This window comes from Oreochromis niloticus, linkage group LG10 (genome assembly GCF_001858045.2).
Source record: "Oreochromis niloticus isolate F11D_XX linkage group LG10, O_niloticus_UMD_NMBU, whole genome shotgun sequence".
Classification (NCBI taxonomy): Eukaryota; Metazoa; Chordata; class Actinopteri; order Cichliformes; family Cichlidae; genus Oreochromis; species Oreochromis niloticus.
Window position 1 is genome coordinate 15,815,466 of NC_031975.2, and position 20,429 is coordinate 15,835,894.

Below are 20,429 nucleotides of genomic sequence, written 5' to 3' on the forward strand. Positions count from 1 at the left end.
ACAGACACAAGGTAATCAGATTGTAATCAGATCTTGAATCCAATGGATTGCAGACAGAATAAAAAATTTGTTTAAGTAACCACAGCTGTTTATTATTTGAAGGTACATGGGGCAGCAGCACAAGGCCAGAACATACTGGTCCAGACCAGACTTCAGTTACTGGGCCTGCTTAGCATTATTACTTAGTCACGCTGAATACTGAAGTAGAAAGGAGAACCATCTATACATGGAGATCAACCAAAGCAAGTACAGTGGTCTGATATGTTCTTAGATATCATCTTACTGAATAATTTACTTAGGTTTTAAGTAAATCACTGATTTCCACATGGCTGACACAAATGTGGTGATAAAAATATCCATATAAAAATGCCTCTGTGGAAAAAATTAATAACTCTTAAATCAGTCACATCTTAAGATAAGATAAGATAAGATAAGATGGCCTTTATTAGTCCCACAGGTGGGAAATTTGTTTTGTTACAGCAAAAGTGCAAAGTTATGTAGCAGAAATTAGAAAACACTGGAATGCAATAAAATACAATAAAATAAAATAAAATACTATATACAATAGAATAAAAATAGAATAATATATACAATAGAATAAAATAGAAATACAAATACTATATACAACTGAGTAGGAAATGCAGATGCAGGCCATTTACCATTTGTTTAATATGCATAAAAAATAATGGTTAAAAAAAAGCCTGTCACAAAATCTAAAATAAATGTCAAAGATAACACAGTTTGTCAGACATAAAATAGTATTTTTGAAATTTGAAGCTGATATCCAAAGAGTCTGAAAACTTGACATATATTGGCATAAAGTGTGCAGTGAGCCTCTAATAAAAAAAATTCATGAATTTGGATAAGTGGACGACTAAGGGAGATGTGGCAGGCCTGAAAAACTGCCTACAGCAGATAAACAGTACCTGAAAGTCAGGCCTAAAGTAATAGGAAAACACCCAGTAGAGACCTGATACATGATCAGAGAGATGCATCTGGTCCTTCAGGGTATGCAGTAAAAGCACGCCTTTCGTCAGTGGAACAGTGGCTGAAAGGTACAACATTGCGTGTCTACCACCACCATCTAAATACAGTCGAGACTCTGCCATGGTTTGGGGCCAAATTTTAGACAGTGGTATTGGTATTTCCACGTGTCTTTACCTGTTTATAATAAATCACTGCACCTATTTCTTATCTTTCTTTTTTCTTTTTCTTTTCCTTTTTAAACCTCTCTTGTTTGGCAGCTTTTGCAATCAGAATTACGCTCTGAACGTGATGTGGTGCCAAACATATTTTGCTTCGAGCTCTATAAATTTTCTCTAGACGTCTCTTGTTCGTATGTTTTGTTTATTTGTGTATTTATTAATCCCTATTACTCTCATTTCAGTTTTTACAGTATATGTGTAGTAAAAAACCAAAGTGTAAGTTGACAGGCGAGGGAAAAATAGGAGAAAATATAGTAAAAGGATAGAGCACAAATGAAAAAGCACAATGTTTCACCAACTGTTAGGAAGTAAGGGGAAAAAAAGAAAAAGAAAAAAAAACATACAGCACCTGGAACAGAAAAATATGAAAATGCACAAATACACAAATCAACGATCTTCTTATTGTGTGTTTGTGTGTGTGTGAGCGTGAGTATCTGTGTCTTTGTCATAAAATGTAATTAATAATGCGGGTGGGAAGGTACAATAATCCCCCCACTAGCCAATAGAGAAATATCCCGGAGATCCGGGCGTTCACAGCCCCCAAGAGTACCAAAGACCTGAGGCCTCACATCTCGGCAACAACTCTGCAACTATCCTACCAGGAAAGGCTGATCCCAAAAGGCAAGAGTCCCAGAGAACCAAAGGGAACTGTAAGCTGACCCTGCCAGAGGCCTGTCACCTTGGCACAAAGCGAGAACACGACCCCAGGCCCACAGGCATCCAAAAACTGCCCAGCACATGGCAGAGACACTGCCCCACTCACATGGAGGAGGCCCAAGCCACCTTGGACCACCGCCCCCATTTTTCTAAAAAAAATTAAAAGATGTGGGGTGGCTTAAGACTTATGAACAGTGCTGTACATTTTTTTAAAAACACTAAAACGGTTGGATAGACATCATGGTTTAATAGAGCTAGAACAGCTGTTTTCCCACTGCTACCATCTTTATGCTAAACTAGGAGAACCAGCTGCTGGCTCAAGTGTTACCATATGGGTGAAAATGGTGTCAAGAAGGTGCATTCTCCAAAATGTCAAACATTTACTTAACTTTACATCAAACATCCATGTGCTAGAAATCACTCCATCTATGTCTGAAAGGTTTTGTTGCTGGTAATGTAACATCGGTCATGAAGTTTCTGGCCATTGAGGTTATAGGACAGCAGAGATAAAGCATATGTGGAGGGTTCTGGGTTTATTTACTTTGCAAATAGAGCTGCGTCATTAATACAGCATGTTCTGACTTATTTGTGTTGCAGAGTGCACGACCAAACACAGAGTAATGTGAGCCACATATGTACGTACCCAGAATCTCTCTTTGTTTTTTTAAATGGTGCATTGAGTGCCTTCATTGCTTTCTTGAAATGTTCATTTTGTTGTTTCTTAGTGCTTTTTTTAGTTGGCATTTTCTGTTGTTTTTTGATAATGAATGTTTCCTTTTATCCTTAGTCAAGATGCCATCATCGCCTAACAGTCTCACAGGCCCTCTGTGCAAAATAACCCAGGGTCATCACACTAACCAGTCAGTTATCCAAGTGCTAATTTAAACCAGAGGGATAAGTATAATGTCATTGCCCTGAACCAGCAGGTTCACTATCGTGACTGAGCCATTCCCCTTTCAAACACAAACCTGTGATTTATGTTTGGCAACAATCAGAGAGAAAAGGAGCTGGAATGCTAATAGGGTGTCAGTGGGTTCAAATGAAGGAGTGCAAGAAGTGAAAAACAGTGATGGGAACCTGAGGGTTTCTATCGTCTCTGACACCAAGGACTCTCCCCTTCCATACATATGTGTGTGGTAAGTATCGCACTTTTCAAGTCAACGCTGTATATCTTATTTCAAATGCAATATACGGCTCTATCATTTGCATCATCACAACTCATAATTCATTTTTATACCCCACAAGAGCACTACATGAGGTGTCTTAATGATTGCACTCTGCAGTGAGCTTTGTTTGCCATCTACAAAAAACAGATCAAAAGCATGAGTTTCTGAGAAACTCCTAGAAATCCAAAAAGTCCTGATTTCACCTCACCGCAATCCTATAATCCAGACCTCTGGAGACAATAAACACAAGAAAGTATAGTCTGTATTCATGCCAATATGGATTTTACTGCCAAATTATCATTACTTTGTGTGTGTGTGTGTGTGTGTCTGCGGAACAATAATTCACAATAACAACTGTGATTTTTTTCCCCCTAAATCCTAAACAGGATACATTCCCCTTTGGGTGGATACTATAGGAAAGAAACTGATGCATGCAACAAACACTGCCAAAACATCCATTTTCGAAATTTTAATTTATTTAAGAAATAGATTTTTTACATTATATATTTTCTATTCTTGCCCCCTCTTGAGGTTTTCCACTCAGTGGCACTTATCCAGACAGACCCAACATATTAGGTCATAGCAGAAAATGGGGAAAATGTTCACCAAGTAATTACTGTGCATGCATGTTTTCAGTTAAGATTTTGGAGCCAAAAAGACAATTAATGATTTCCATAATGTCTAATATGCAACAAGTATTTTTAATATAAATGGAATATGTGCATTTGGAAAGCCCATGGGGATAAATCCATGCATGCATGGGTGTCATTCCATCATTTTAGCACTTTTCTCTCAGGCAGTAGTCATCGTTGCGATTAAAGGAGTCGGAAAGTAACCAATAACCATTGCCAAATACATTTACAGCCCACAATCCCCCCAGCTCAATCATCCATTGAACTGCACAGTATAGCCAAGGCTATCAGCGATATAAATCTTAAAAGGATATCAAACCATAAAATAATATTAGACAGTATCAGTGATTTATGGTTAAATAAGACTTGGCCAGGACATAGTGATTCTACAACTGGCTGTACTTCTACCCATTCCTCGGGCATTTCTAATGTGATACAGGCACAAACTGTTTTAAATACATACTGAATGCTGGTTTTAATTCTGTCTAGATTTAAGAACAACTAAAAGTATACAGGAGGATTAAATATAAGACTTTATAAGAATTTAAAACTATTCTCAAATGTAGACTTGGACAACAATTGTCATTTACAAAATATTTTTAATTTGAATAAATCTTTATTGTTATCATTATTACTACTAGTAGTGGTAGTAGTATTAGTCAGTGGAATTCATTTATAAAGCTCCTTCATAATCTTGATTATATCACAGAGTAACTAAACAGCCATTCAACTGTATTTGGTTGAAAGATGAAAGCAATTAAATTTTTAGGAGGGGGCCTCAGCAGTGATTTCACAGAGCAGAGAGCTGATTCCAACAGCCTCAGGCAGTTGTATGAGTCTTCAGTCAAGTTCTGATCCACTTGTTTTAGACAAAAAAACAGAAACACTAAAACCTCCGCCTCCACCTGCAGTTCTCTTTTTCATCCTTTGTGTGGGTCACAAAGGCTGTGTGAAAGCCAAAACATCCCACCACATTTCAAATGAATTTGCAGCTTTTTAAAATCACCACATTCCTTTGTAAAGCTAAGATTTTTTTTTTTTTAAGTGTCCTACTAATTCAGTAAAATATTTAAGAAAAAGCCAATGTGTAGATGATTTTTCAGCAACATAAAGAAGCTCCACAACACTGACACTTCATCACCTCGGAAACATTCATGGGAATCATTTGTGTCCATGATAAATTTAAATCAAAATGTCTGTCTCTTTTACTTTGCGCTATGCAATACATTCTATAGGAAAAGCTGTAAAACCTTTGAAAATACAGCTAAAAGTTTCAAATGTATTGACTCCCTCACTTCCTTTCCAAAAGCTCCTTTTCAAAGCTGTTCAGTAGGCTTGATTGGAGTCTTTGCCAGGCTGATTCTGGCCCCAGGCCTTATGTTTGGCACCCATGTTTTACACCTTTACACCACTCCCTCAGCCTGAAACACTGATACAAGGCGAGATGGATCCATGCAGGGACTCATGAATATTTTTCCAGTCTTCTGTCCAACTTTGGTGACCCTGTGCATACTGTACCCTCAGTTTCCTGTTCTCAGCTGACATGAGCAGCACTGCTGCGCTACTCCATCTGCTTCAAGGTTTGCTATGTTGTGCATTCAGAGATGCTCTTCTGTATACCTTGGTTGGTTCTTTGACTTCCTATCAGCTAGAAGCAGGTTGGCCATTTTCCTCTAATCTCTGTCATTTTCATTTAATATTTTGCCATTTGGACTATTCTCTGTCAACTCTAGAGATGGTTGTGTGGGAATATCTAAGTAGATCAGCAGATTCTGAAATACTCTGACCACTCACAGAAAGAGCTATGCCACGTTCAAAATCTGCTGGATCCCCTTTCTTCCCCATTCTGATGCTCAGTTTGAACTTCAGCAGGTCATCTTGACCATCTTTAAATGTCTAAAGGCATTGAGTTGTTGCCATGTGATTGGCTGATTTGATATTTGTTTTAATGAGCAGTTGAACACATGTACCTAACAAAGTGTGTTTGTGTATATTTCACCAAAAACAGCCATCTGCTTTTGATTGCAAAAAAACAACAACAACAAAAACATGTTGCTAGATTAAATTAAAACTGTAAATCTGGATTCTGGTAAACCACAGTGCTTTTTATTTAGATTTCACTGTAATAAACGTTTCAGCAAAAAAAAAAAAAAATCAAACAACCAACGGATTTCACTTAAGACACATGCAGGGAAATTAGGATGATTTATTGCTTCATGTCACCACACTGACCTTGGCAAATACTTTGTCTGTCTGATCATACTTTCCTTGTAAATTGCATTAGATTTTAGGGCCAGAAAAGACAGAGACAAGAGAACAAAGTGAACTACGGTTCAACATGCTGAAGCAGGATATTAAAAGATTGATGTAAGCGTGAATCACTTGCCCTTAGACTATGTCAACTCTTTCATACTAAGAAAACTAATGGAAAAAAGTCTTTTGACTGTGTCTGAGAGAAGGGTTCACTTGTTGATACATGTGTAAAAATAAATAAATAAAAAGGGAAAGGGTTAAATTTGTGGATTTTGTTGAAATACAATACTTTTTGTTCCCATAAGAAAAAAATGTGTATATCCGTAAGCCCTTCAACTTTTCAACCATCAACCATTAGCCCAGGAAGCTCAAAACTTATTTTACATCGTGGACCACATACAGCCCACTTTGATCCTAAGTGATTTTAAATGGGTCGGAACAGTGAATCTACATGATCAAGGAGTAAAATTACTGAAAAAGGTATGATAGTCCATTGCACAGACTGTTCTGTCGTTATAAAATATAAAGTTTTTTTTGGTAATTTACAATAAAAATTCAATATAAACAGACTTTTGTTCATTTACTGTCAACTAATTAATAGTTACAAAAAAAGTATTTAATCATTTAATCGTTTATGTGTTAGTTAATTATGTTGGTGTAGAATAAAAATCCGTGCACTCTCTATAGCTGTTCTGTGGGCTGGATTTAAGTCTTCAGCAGACCGATTCTGGACCCCGGGCCTTTTGTTTGACACCTCTCCATTACACAGACTACATCATAGTAATCTAAATATTTCTGGCCTGCCGTGTTTGAACAATAAACTGAAGTCAGCAACTGAAGTCATCGGGCTGAAAAAAGTGTTAGTTGTTTTAGAGTTGTGGAGACATGTAGTGTATGTATTTTGGCTAGCCTCACAACATTTCCTCAGTGTGGGGACTGAATTTTGAAGGACTTGTAGGAAAACACGCCTCAGCAATCTCACCAATCTTGTAGAAATTTAAACCCATGAGCAGCACTGTCTGAGAAGCTGCTGTCCAGCTATAATACTGCATAATCAATGAGTTTTCCCCTTGTTAGGGTCAAAATAGAATTTAACACTCAATAGATGTCACCCAGAGCTCCAAGCCTAATAATTCTGATGCTACTAACGATTTGAATGTTCTGAGTCTTATTTAAAGACCTTCAGTGGTCTTTGCCATACGTGAACGGACTTTCTATTGTTGTATTCAAGGCTGTTCTACATGCCCTGATTGTCCAGCTAATCCTCTCAGACAATTGCTGTATTAAAGTGGGAAGAGTTGTAATGGAGTAAACTTGTCACTGTATTGGAAAACAGAGGACATGTGTTCACTCACTGGCACTGCATGTGTTTCCCTTGGCCAGGACCTCATGCTAAGTTGTCCCATCAGGCCATTCCCGTCTGAAATTATTCCTGGCTTTCTCCTTTTCCCTGTCTCAAACACAAGCACACTATCGCACACTTAGCTTGGGTCTGTTCCCAGCTTAATGTTCATAAAGGACCGCCATGTGTTGTTTCAAAGTCCGAGGCCTGCCCATGCTAAGATCAAATCAAAGCATGGGACAAAGACAGAACAAATCTGGGTCATTTCCAGAGCAGCACTTTATATCGAAAGCCAACTCATGTCAGCACACATCAGCTCACATCAGCTTACAGTTGCCGAGTCTGCTTTTTCCACGCGCGTGCACTGAAGAACAAAGACTTTCACACCTGTTGTGCAGCAGTTTATTGCAATTCATGAGTGTTGCCTGAAACTATGAAGACTCTTTATCTTATCCTAACACTTTTTTGGATTTAAAGCCTGAAATGTTGCCAGTTCTCACTAAATTAATTTTCCTTCCCAGAGGTGAGGCTGTATGCAGTTTGCTTCAACTTACATTTCTCACTTTTACTGCATCCGTCCTGGCAATGTCATAAATTGCCTCGTAAATTATTGAATTGGGAATGCTACACCGACTTAAGGTTACTTGTGTTTTTGTGAGGTTTTATTTGTCACAATAAAGCAGTTGTTTCTGTCATAGTATATCCCACGGCCAGCTTTTGTTGGTGTTTTTCCTTGACACTTGATAATATAAAAGCTTTGTTGAGACTTTCCACTAATATAAAAGTAACAGGAAATTAAAAATGATTCCCCACTTCCCTCCCCTGATCACTTTGACAGTTGTTGCTCCTCATTTCCTTCCACAGCATGTATTGTAAGTGGCTCATCTTACTGATGCCAGGTAGAAACTCATATTTCCCACTCAGTCCATAGCCCTCTATAACAAAGGGGGCTATGAGTGGCTTTTTTTTTTATTTCTTCTTTTGCAAACTACAACATCCATACGTGTGTTATGTTGCAGTGACTGGGAAAATCATAACTTTTAAATGATCTCATTATCTTTAAAAGCACGGTAATGATGGGTATAATTAGGCCTGCACCAGTGTAACTGGTGGGGAGTGGCACTCTGCTGCTTTACATGGCATCCATCCTCAGTAATGTGTTGTATCGCCATAAAGGATCGGTTTCCCCCCTTTGTTGCACAAGTGCATGAGTCATAAGAGAATGGGATTTCTCCTGCACTTGAGCAGAAGTTAATTTATGGCTCACCGCAATTACTAGTTTTCCCCATTTCCTTGACTTGGGTTACGTATTGCTGTGACATTTCTTTTCAGCATGGCAACAGCCAAAGTGTCCTGTCACTAACATCAGTAATTGGCTTACATTATGTCTGTCCTTATTTTCATGTTTCTCAGTGTGACGGCGTGCATGTTCTCCTGCCATGATTGGATGTTAATGCATGCATACAAACACTGGCACAGTGGTGGGTTTGCAGTAAATCTCTGCTTTAACAAAACAAACATCCAGCTGCCAGATCTGAAAATGAGCAGAGAGAGGAAACAGGAGGTGTGTGTGTGTGTGTGTGTGTGTTTCCTGTCCCTTCGAGTCTTTATTTGCAGCTAAAAAAAAAGTAGAAAGAATGAGTCAGTGACAAAGAAAATGAGTGACTTGCTCTTGCCTGTCCGCACATTGACATAGTCAAAAGTACATGGTATTTATATAGTGCCTTTCTACTCAGTTGAGCAATCAAAAGCACTTTCTACTGCAAGTCTGATTCACCCAATCACACGCACACACGCCTAAACACTTTCTAACATTTGCATTCTGATGGATGCATCAGGAGCAACTCAGAGTTCAAAAATACTTCAGCACATAGATTCGACGAGTAATCCACCAACTTTACACTGGAGCCACAGCTGCATGAAGCTGCACTGTGCCTCTTGTAAAAAGACAGTTAGTGCTGGTAATGTAGTGAGTGTGAATTCCTGACAAGGATAATTTAATTAGCACTTGTGTTGGAAATCTCTGCAAATCTCTATGTAGGCAGTTCAGTCACTGTTGCATTAGAAGAACAAAAAACGGGCAAACGAAGAAGGTGGCCTGGTCTGATGAATCACACTTTCTGTTGCATCACGTGGATGGCCAGCTGCATGTGTGTTGGTTACCCAGGGAAAACCTGGCAACAGGATCCACATCGAGGCATGTGGATGATTTAGGCAATGTTCTGTTGGAAAGCCTAGGGTCCTTTGACACATACCACCTACCAAGCATTGTTGCAGACCATGTACACAATTTCATGGAAACAGTGTTCCCTGATGGCTGTGGCCTCTTTCAGCAGTATAATGCAGCCTGCCACAAAGTAAAAATGGTTCAAGAATTGTTTAAGGAGCAAAAAATAAGTTTGTGGTATTGACTTTGCCTCCAACTTCCCCAGATCCCAATCTAATTAAGTAATTATGGGATGTGCTGGACAAACAATTCTGATCCGTGGATGCTCCTTCTCACAACTTACAAGATCTGTTGCTACCATCTTGTTGCCAAACACCACAGCATACCTTCAGAGGTCAGGGCTATTTTGGCAACAATAGCAGGACCAACACAATATTAAATAGATTATATAAGGCTATGTCTGATTGGTGTGTACACTTTGTTTTTGTGGTCTTATTTGTGCTCAGAGGAAGAGGAGCTGCCTTAGTGCAGAACAATTTTAACGTGTTAATTTGATAATTGTTACAAAAGCAACACACACTGTAGGTAAGAGTTTAATTAGGTTAGTGGTTTTCAGACATATTTCTTATATGTATTTTTTATTAACTCAAGTATGTAAACTTACCAGTTAACAAACCCTCTCCAGTTTAGTTAGTCCATAAAGACATTAAAACCATCAAGATAATGAGTGGTGTGGTAAGACATTTGTGAAAAAAAATACCCAAGTCGAATAAACAAGGGGAAACAAGCTCCTTTAGCCAGTGAAGACCTCATTACCCAGTAAATCATTCAAGGATGTTGTTTGTTATGCCTCCACCAGGGAAATACATCCAAGACTAATAACCACCAGTGCTTACCCACTAAACTTGAACAATGTTTGCTGGTTTGGATACCATCCACTTCTCACTCTGTTCCTCCCTTGACCCCTCACACCCACATATTCGTTGGTCCCTCCTGCAGTTTCGGGACTGTTTCCAAGAGCTGCTGGGTAAGTGACGTTCACTCTCACTTATCCAGCAGCTCTTCAGCTGCCTCTCTGGATGTGAATCACCCCATTTTGGCCTGAACTCTGAAGCTGCCATTAACCACAGAGAGTGCCAAGAGGTCACATTATTGAAGTGTAGACACCTAGTCTGCTACCATGCTATTACAAGAAAAGAGAGGCAGTTGCCAAAGCTTCAAGCTTTAAACTGTAGCTCCGTTCTTTAGTTGGCTTTGTGGTTGTTCATGACACGACTTAAAACCTCAGAAGGGAAGCCCTCAGCTCTTGCTCTTCCCCCAGCATCAGTACAGGACTAAAAAACTTTGTGCAACAAATTAACTCGCACACAAATAAACAACACTAGCATGGCATGGATAACTCACTCATGTATGAATGCTGATAGTTGGCTTTAGTTCAGCACTGAATATGATCATCACCCAGTAGCTGGTGAGCAAACTGAGCCCGCTTGTGAGGGACCAAGCAGCCAAAGCATAGAGGACACAGGCAAAAAAGTATCTTCAAAAAGGGTTTCCTTTATTTTAACCCTCAAAAAGTCCAAAATTAACAAAATTCAAAAACATACTTAGCAGGCCCATAAAAGAGGTCAACTAAATATAACTCTACGAAAAATAATTTCCAGAAACTTAAACAAAACAAAGTGAGACACAACTTAACTCACAAACTGACCTAATTACAAAGACACATGAGGGTAGCTTTTATAATGATTTGGCCAAACCATTTATACACAATAGGGGGGAAAACAAAAACACACATATTAACTAAGCACAGAATAACCTAAATAAACCTAAAACACCCCTGCTCCTGGTAAGCCCATGGTTGGTCCTGCTGAGCAGGCATTTTGTTCCCAGAGTCCTCAGCCACGCCTTTTGCCCAGACAGGAAACAGCCACCGCCCAAACCCAGGTAACTCAAAGAGAGAAACATAATTAATATAACAAAACATTTTAGAAAAACCACACAATGTTACTATGTGCGCGCCTCATAATACCAGTGTTAGGTTTAACAAAATGATTAATGAATTAACTTAATGAAGAAAACTGCAAAGCAAACTAATAAAGCGAAAAATGAACTGATTTACCCCTGTGTGGCTGATGCCATCACACCGCTGGGTACCAGCATCTCTCTGTTCACTTGGCTGCTAGTGTTGCTTAACAACAGACCAGAGTCAGCGAGAGTGTGAAACACAGTGGGAAGCATTTCCAGCTCCATCTCTGTCTCTCCATCAGATCCCCTGAGGGTTGTGTCCCCAGTCTACTGTTGTTTACGCTGCATCTGCTTCTAATCACATCATCAAGTATACAGATGACACAACAGTGGTGGGTCGCATTAGAACGGCAAAAATCAGTCCTATAAAGCGGAGCTGAAGGCAGTCAGCTGCATCAAGTTTCTGGGGTGTACAGATGACTGACAGTGTGGAGTGGTCACTAAACACATCATCACTGGTTAAACAGGCTCAGCAGCATCTGCACTTTCTGTGCTTGATGTGGAGAACACACCTTTCCTCTCCTATCCTCATCACTTTCTGTAGGGGAACAATAAAGAGCGTGCTCACCAGCTCTTGCTCCATCTGGTTTGACAGCTCCAGATAAGGCCCCAGATAAGAAATCCTGCAGAGAGGACTGCAGAAAAGAAACCTCATCTGGACGTCTCTTTCATCCATCCAGGATGTCGCAGAGAAAGGCTGTCTCAGCAGATCCTGTAGCATCAACAGAGACTCTGCTCACCCCCATCATACAATGTTCTGGTAAGAGGGTTTGTAGCATCAGGACCAAGACAGCCAGATTCTGTAATTGTTTCAAGTCATCAGACTCTTGAACTCTCAGTAACCCACAGCAACCCCTCCCCAACTGCTTCCCCCTCTGCATAAGCCACATGCTGAAACTGTTCCTGAACTGTTATAAATGGCTGTATAATTAGGGCTGTGCAAAATATCTAGAATGGTGAATGTACACTGGATGGTGTGCAATATATGTATTTCTAAGATCGAGTACAGTTTTTCATATACTAATATATTTATGTAGAAATGTTTTCTTATATTCTTACACATAGGCGAGATTATAAATATTTATTTATACTGTATTAGTCCAATTCCACCACATTCTATTCTATTTTACTGTCTATTATTTGTCAGTTGTTAAAATGTGGCAGCATCCCTACTATACCAATCCCAGAGTGACCAAGAAACATGAAACCACAGGGTCAGACAGGTTTTCAATAGCCCTACCATTCAGCAAGATTATCTTGAGCCATGAAGCTTGGTTTAAACAGCATATTATCTTAATATTTGTCCACCTGAAACAAAGGAGAAAGAAGTGTGCTAGTTTCATGGCTGCAGTTTTTGTCAAAGACAAGCAAGAAATGTGTACAGTTTACTGAACTGCTGCAGCTGTGATCTCAGTGGGACTGACAATCACAACTTGGCAGCCTGGTTCCATATCTCCAGATCTTCCCCAGAACTGGAAATGTAATGCTGAGAATTTTTTTTTTTAATTCTCATAAGTCCTAGGGTAGTATGAGTTGAACTTGAGCAAATGACCAAAGAAATGTTTTAGTTTTTTATTTCAGCTCTGCCTCTGTGACAGATGAAGTCATCTTAGACCTCCAACAGCAAAAGACTTATGCTGATGAAAGTCATAATAATAAACTGATTTAATATGTGTGAGTGTTTACTGCATGTCACAGGAATGGAGGTTCTTGAACTGAAGATTAGATTTATAATTGAAGGCAGCCTTTAGAAACTCAACTTTTTTTCTCCTCTCTGTTTTACCATGTAATGCATAACTTATCACCTGTGTCTGAGGCGTCATAAGAAGTAAATATTAAATGAGAAATTTGAAAAAGTTAGAAAGTGTATTAAAACAAAAGTGACTTTGTTTTGTTTTTCAAACTCTGAGTAAAACACACAGGCTATATTTCAATCGCATCCATAAAGCGAAAGGCGCTTTTCTCACTGCTGCTACCGGCCAACTCTCTGTGGGTCTCCTGCTCCTCTTCCATGTGAAATCATGAGATTCCTCTTCAGCAGTGTAATTCCATGCAACAGGACCAAATGGCTCATTGTTTGGAACAAAAGCCAAGGCACAAGCTCGCAGCGTGCAGGTCCAGCTATACAGCTACAGCATAATCCCCTCAGGACCGCAACTGAGCCCTTTGAAGCGGTGATTGGTGGCCCTCAGAACCACAGCGTTGTTATCTTCCCCCGCATTCATAAAGTAATCATATGCAGCTCATGCTTCCTGCTACATTTGGACCCACTTCTAAACAGTTCGCTATTCGCTTTATGGTCAGGATGTGACATGATCAAATTATTGAATTGAATTATTAAATTTCACAGCACAAAGTTCATGGATAAAAGCTTCTCAAGCGGGGATGCAAATTGAATATATTCAAGAATGGTTAATATTAATGAATAATAACTCGTGCTACTCATTTTTCCCTGTAATAATAAGAGCTTGCTTAGTGAGAGCACTGTACAGCTGAACTGAGTAGATGATCCTCAGAAATTCAGGTAGCTTTGAGTAAATAGATTTTAGGTGAAAACATTTCTAGAAAATAGGCATTACACTTATTTTAGTTTCACATTCAAACAATTCCTGTGTTTCACTCATGTCCTTAAGTCCATTTCCTCAAGATAGAAGCACATTTTTGGTTTATAATTAAAGTTAGATAAATGTAAATGTGGATTCAGATTGTGCAGTATTGAAAACGTACATCCTCCAGAGAATTATCTCATCCTATGCCTTCAGCTGAGGTTGATGTTGTAAACTCCAGCACAGCTGCAGTCTCCATCTTTTGACTCTCAAGTCCCGACGGAAAAGTCATCTTTCCCATAGTTTTCCACGTTGCATATTTATCAAAGTGGGAGAATTCGTGGAGGGGAACAGACTAATGGTAGATGTGTGCATAATTAGGCCAGCTGCTTGTCATCAGTGTGTAAGGAATTTGTTTCTGCCATTCCTCCTCAGCACATGTTTATCTCCCTGTTATATTTCGTGATCTGCTACTACATCCAAACGGCTCTCTTGCCATGATGTGCCTGCGTGAAGTTCACTCAAATCTCCCCCCTGGAGTGGAAAAATATGAAGAGAGCTCATGGCACAGCTAAATAATGACAGTGCATTTGGAAAAAGGCCCCCTGTCCTCTGTAAGTAAACCAGCATGATTAGTATTTAAAAAGATTTTTATAGTAAGAAATCACATCTAAATGACTTTTGGCTTTGAAAATCTGCCATGTTGTGAATCCTGAATCATTTACTGTGCTTATTTTGTTCCCTGAAGGTTTGCTTGTCATAACTAATTTTGCTTATTTCACAACCATGACCACCTGTCAGGCTCGCTTGTGCCAATCCAGTATAATCACACATTAAATTCTACCATATAAGAATAAATTAGAAATATTGCCATGATGACTTTGTACATTTTTATAACAAATGCAGATGTACAGGAAAGAATAGGTCAAAGTCACACAGTTAATTAAGCCAGAACAAGTTTATTCTGTAGTTATTAGTGAAAAACCCAACAGCTTGGTCACGCCAGAAACTACGAGTTAGGACCAGTAAAAATTAAGAAAAACACAACAGAATAGGATAAGATAAAATAGAATAACATACTATACAAAATAGAATAAAATACTATATATAATAGAATAAAGTACTATACTATATTGTTTATCCAAAAATAAACAAATGTGGTCTGGACTCAGTACACTCCTTTTAAAACCAAGAGCTGTTTATACTGCAATCCCACCATTGCATACAAAGATGTCCTATAGAGTAAGTCGTCATCCTTGGCCACTTGCCACGTCTATGAGCAAAATGATTGCAGGTCTATTTTGGAAACAATATCCAAAAACCCAAATGGAACTTTCTCCACAATTCATGAGTGGAGTTCATGAGTATTGAGCTGCCATTTTTAATTTGTCAGGAACAAAGGATTACTACACTGTAAAAAAGAAAAAAAGAAAGAAAAAGAAAGACATTCCAGCAAAAAGGGAAAATGTGCTGGTAATTTTCTGCCATCAGTTTTTGTTTTTATTATTACAGAGGTTTCTGTAAACAGAAAAATGTATAAATTCAGTGTGAAAAATCAGCAAAAAAATGTGTATGGAAACAAGCATCCTTCATTTTAAAACAGTGTATTGCACTGTATTTATCCATCCATCCATTTGCTTGTGCTTATCCTTTTCAGGGTCGCGGGGGGGCGCTGGAGCCTATCCCAGCTGTCACAGGGCGAGAGGCGGGGTACACCCTGGACAGGTCGCCAGTCTGTTGCAAGGCTAACACACAGAGACAAACAACAATTCGCACTCACATTCACTCACGCATTCACACCTAGATTGATCAACTAACCTATCCCCACTAACTGCATGTCTTTGGACATGTGGGGGGAAGCCGGAGTACCCGGGGAGAACCCACGCAAACATGGGGAAAACATGCAAACTTCACACAGAAAGACCCTGGCCTGATGGTTGAATTGAACTCAGGACCAACAGTGCTAACCACCGTGCTGCCACTGTATTTAATCAACGTGTATACAGTGTGTGTATTACAGTGTATGTAAGCTGTTATAACATGCTGCCTCAATCTGAGAGCAGCTTTTTGATACATTTTGATGACTTGATTCATACTGTATATTAACTTGTTCAGGCTAACTTCACCGTGCGCCAGCCAGGTTTCAGTGTTTACTCTGAACATGTCAGCTGTTGCATATACAGTTCCTGTAAAGGAAAGATTTTCAATCAAATCAGAAGATAAGCAAGATAAATTATGATGTATTGCACCAGTTGCCACCCATTTGACCTGCCAAATATTTCCCATCACTTTGTGTTTGGAGTCATAATCATCCCAATAAGCTTAAAATGGAGCATCCCTCCTCATATGCATTCAGGGTGCACATGTCTGCAGTAACTTTTAACAGATTTATGTGACTTTGCTTTTTGCACAAGCTCTGATGCTAATCTTTTCACACATCTAGAAATACTCCAGATCCAGTAAGGGTAGCTCATCTGGGCACTTCTCCCGAGTACTGGCATCCAATTTAGTCACATTGCGCTTTTCTTCAGCACAGTCTCCAACTCTCCCGCTGTTCAGTATTATGTGATTCTTCACTGTTCATGCCAAGCTCCAATGAATTTCAGCTCGTAATGACATAAAGAATGAATTATTGTGAGGAGATATGTCAGTTCAGCATCGCAGCCTGGGTCTTTGCGAAAGTCCTGGACAGAAACAAGTCAGAGTATAAAAGCTGGAGAATGGTGTTCATTATCCAATGTGAAACAGACTTTTCCTTCGCTCATTTTCTTAATCTGTTTATGTATGTGCACACAAAAATTCAGTAACCCATTCGTTTGATTGTTATTTTCCTTTCAAATAACTGTCCAAGAAGTGGTGTTGCTGTAATGCCTCATTTCTGGTAAATTCATCACTTCATAAAGCTAGCCGTGGGATTTGAGTCAGCGGAGAAACATTCATTACTGAGTCAGTCAAAGCCGTTTCCACAGGCAAATGAACTGCAGTCCTGCCCTTTGTGTACATACAAATGTTTTAGAAGCTTTCATTTGAAATGTGACTGACCTCAGGCAAGCCCCGTCCTGTGTTTGCCTGTGTGCATGTGTGTGTGCTGAGCAGGTGAGCACCAGTCCTAACTGATTCCCAGCAGGAACATTTATGGCCAGCACCCAGAAAAACATGCTCACTAATACTGAAATAAACCAATAATATTCAGAACTTTTCTGTTACTAACTTCTCTGTGAAGTGCTTATTTTGAATCATAATCATGCCCGCCCTTTGGCTATAACGTGCTTTTATATACATTTCTAAATCACAATCTAAAGTCACTATACGGTCAAAACTAAAATTCTGTTGTGTTCTAAAGTGAATATTTAACTTACGAAAAGTAAGAGGTAAAACTGTACAAAAAAAGAAAAAGAAAGAAAAAAGCACACAGTAACTTTATAGCATATGAAATCAGTTTTCTTTCATACTGTTGCACATCATCTGTTGGCCAAATGGAACATGAAACATGAGCATGATGAATTGGCTATCCTCCACTTCCCCCTACTGTAGAGTCATGGCATTTCAACCAACCAATTTACATACACTGTAACTGTATGTAAAACTTACTATCATTTAAGTGACTTCTCATCCTCTTTGAAATATCCCTTCAAGAATTAGAAGAACGATTTGTTTTTGCAACAATTTGGGCAACAAAGTAGCTGCTGTTTGATTAACAAATAAATTCTTAAATTATTTGGAAACCTGAATTAATATACTGCAACTGCTACTCAGTCTTATTTAAAATGATTTTTGTTTGTTTGTTTGTTTTTTAAATGCATCCATTCGGATCATTTTCATTGTCTCTGCCAAACCTCTTGCATGTCATTCTGTCTGAATATAAACACGATAACTCGAAAAATTGTGATAAAACTTTGTAGGGGTTTAGAGTGGGGTCATGTTAACAATCCATTCAAATTTTGCTTGCATCCACTAATTCAATTCAATTCAATTCAATTTTATTTATATAGCGCCAAATCACAACAAAAGTCGCCTCAAGGCGCTTTATATTGTACAGTAAATAGCACAATAATAAATACAGAGAAAAACCCAACTATCATATGACCCCCTATGAGCAAGCACTTTGGCGACAGTGGGAAGGAAAAACTCCCTTTTAACAGGAAGAAACCTCCGGCAGAACCAGGCTCAGGGAGGGGCAGCCATCTGCTGCGACCGGTTGGGGTGAAAGAAGAAAAACAGGATAAAGACACTAAGGTCTTCAAGGTCGGTGTAATGACTTTATGGTTGACAAAAAGCCTTATAAGTTAGAAACTATGACTCTTACAAATGTTGGTGTATTGAAAACAGCAAATACCATATAAAGATTTAAAATATCATGTCAAGTTTGACCTCTGACCTCTCCTTTAAGGTCAATAGATTAATCTGAAGGTCAAATTGATAATAATATAATAATACAGAGCTATTTATTAAAACTGTTTCTTACTGACATTATTTGCGTTGACAACATGTAGGCATGTAGGGAATGATATATGGGGATTCTAAATATCACAGTGCTTTGGACCTCTGACCTCTTTTTCAAGGTGAAATAAAGTCAAACTTTCATAAAGATTTATCCTGTCTTCCTTCTCTCTCCCCAACCGGTCTTGGCAGATGGCCGCCCACCCTGAGCCTAGTTCTGCTGGAGGTTTCTTCCTGTTAAAAGGGAGTTTTTCCTTCCCACTGTCACCAAAGTGCCTGCTCACAGGGGGTCATATGATTGTTGGGTTTTTCTCTGTATGTATTATTGTAGGGTCTACCTTACAATCGCCTTGAGGCGACTGTTGTTGAGATTTGGCGCTGTATAAATAAAATTGAATTGAATAGAATTTCTTCGATCCTTCTCTGTTTATACTGGGAACATGTATGAAATGATACTGGTAAATAGGGATTCTAAATATCACAATATAGTTTGCATCCAAATATCATGTAACATTTGACTTCTGACCTCACTTTTACATTTCACATTTTGCCTTTTCTTCTTTGTGTTTTATCTCTAAATAACGTATTGAAGTATTGTCAAGAGAAAGAGAATGAGCTGAGAAATAAACTAGTTAGATAAGCTTAAGTCGTTTATGTCCAGTTATTTAAAAATGAGTACCTATTATTATCCATTACCTACTACATAATGTTTGGTAATCAAAGTAAACATCTGTCATACCACCTTTATCAGGTTTTTACTGCACTACAAACTTCTTAAAGTATGTTTAAATATAACAAAGGAAACAAAATGAATATATAAACATTACAAAACTATTCCCTTAAAAGTAGATGCTGCCCAGAGAGTGAGCTGCCTTGGGGGATGTTTGTGTTCAGTCCACAGTTCTAAAGAATCCTGTTTTACTAACATCCTTTAAATTGATAGCATTGGCTAATCAGCAGTTGCACAAATTATTTATACACCAGACTTTCGTATCAAGATGTAAACTATAATCTTCAGATTAATTTAATCATATATTTTGCAAAAAAAAAGAAAAAAAAAAGAAGCAAATGTGTCTAGTTCAGGGGAGTCAGCAACCTTTACTATCATAAGAGCTGTTTTTGAGTTTTTTATTTTTTAACAAAAAAACAGAAAAAACCCAAAAGATCAACAAAACATATTTAAGCTTAGTAATAAAGGTGACATAGTACACTAAGTTTAATTTAGCCTAGCAACATTTTTTTTCAAAAGCTTTAACAACATACAATATTATAAGACATGTAACTGTAGATGCACTTACAACATGTTTTTGCTTTTTTATGAACTTATTCACTTATGAAATTATAGAACTATCCATCCATCTATTCTCTTCAACTTATCCTTATTGGGATCGCAGGGAGGGGGCGTCCACTATCCACACCAACTCAGCCTTCTCTCTCACAACCACTCAGTCTAAACTGTCCCTCTGATGTACTCATTTCTAATCCTGTCCATAGTACCTCCCAATAAAAAATGTAATAAGCATCTTCATCTCTGCCACCAATAGCTCGGCCTCCTGTCTTTTTGTCAGTGCCATCTTCTCCAAACTATACATCACAGCAGGTCTAACTATCATCTTGTAAGCCTTCCCTTTCCCTCTTGCTGCTACTCTTCTTTCACAAATCACACCTGAAACTCATCTCCACCCACTCCACCGTGCCTGCACTCTCTATTCATCTACTTTCACTCTACTCCTTGCAACTTCCCCTTTCTGCCTACCTATAACGGCATACTCCAGTATGGTTTGTGCCATTTAGCTCTCAAAACATTTCTGTTTGAAAGAAATTCCAGTTGACTTTATCATAAACAACGATCAGTTTCACTCTGCAGGAATCCCATCTGCTTCCAGGTGTGCCAATATGACCAAACTGCTTGAAGTAATGAAAGTAAATAAAGTTGAAACCTCCAGAGGTCTACATCTGCAACTAGTTATGTGTTTGCTTTAAAGTTTGGGACAGC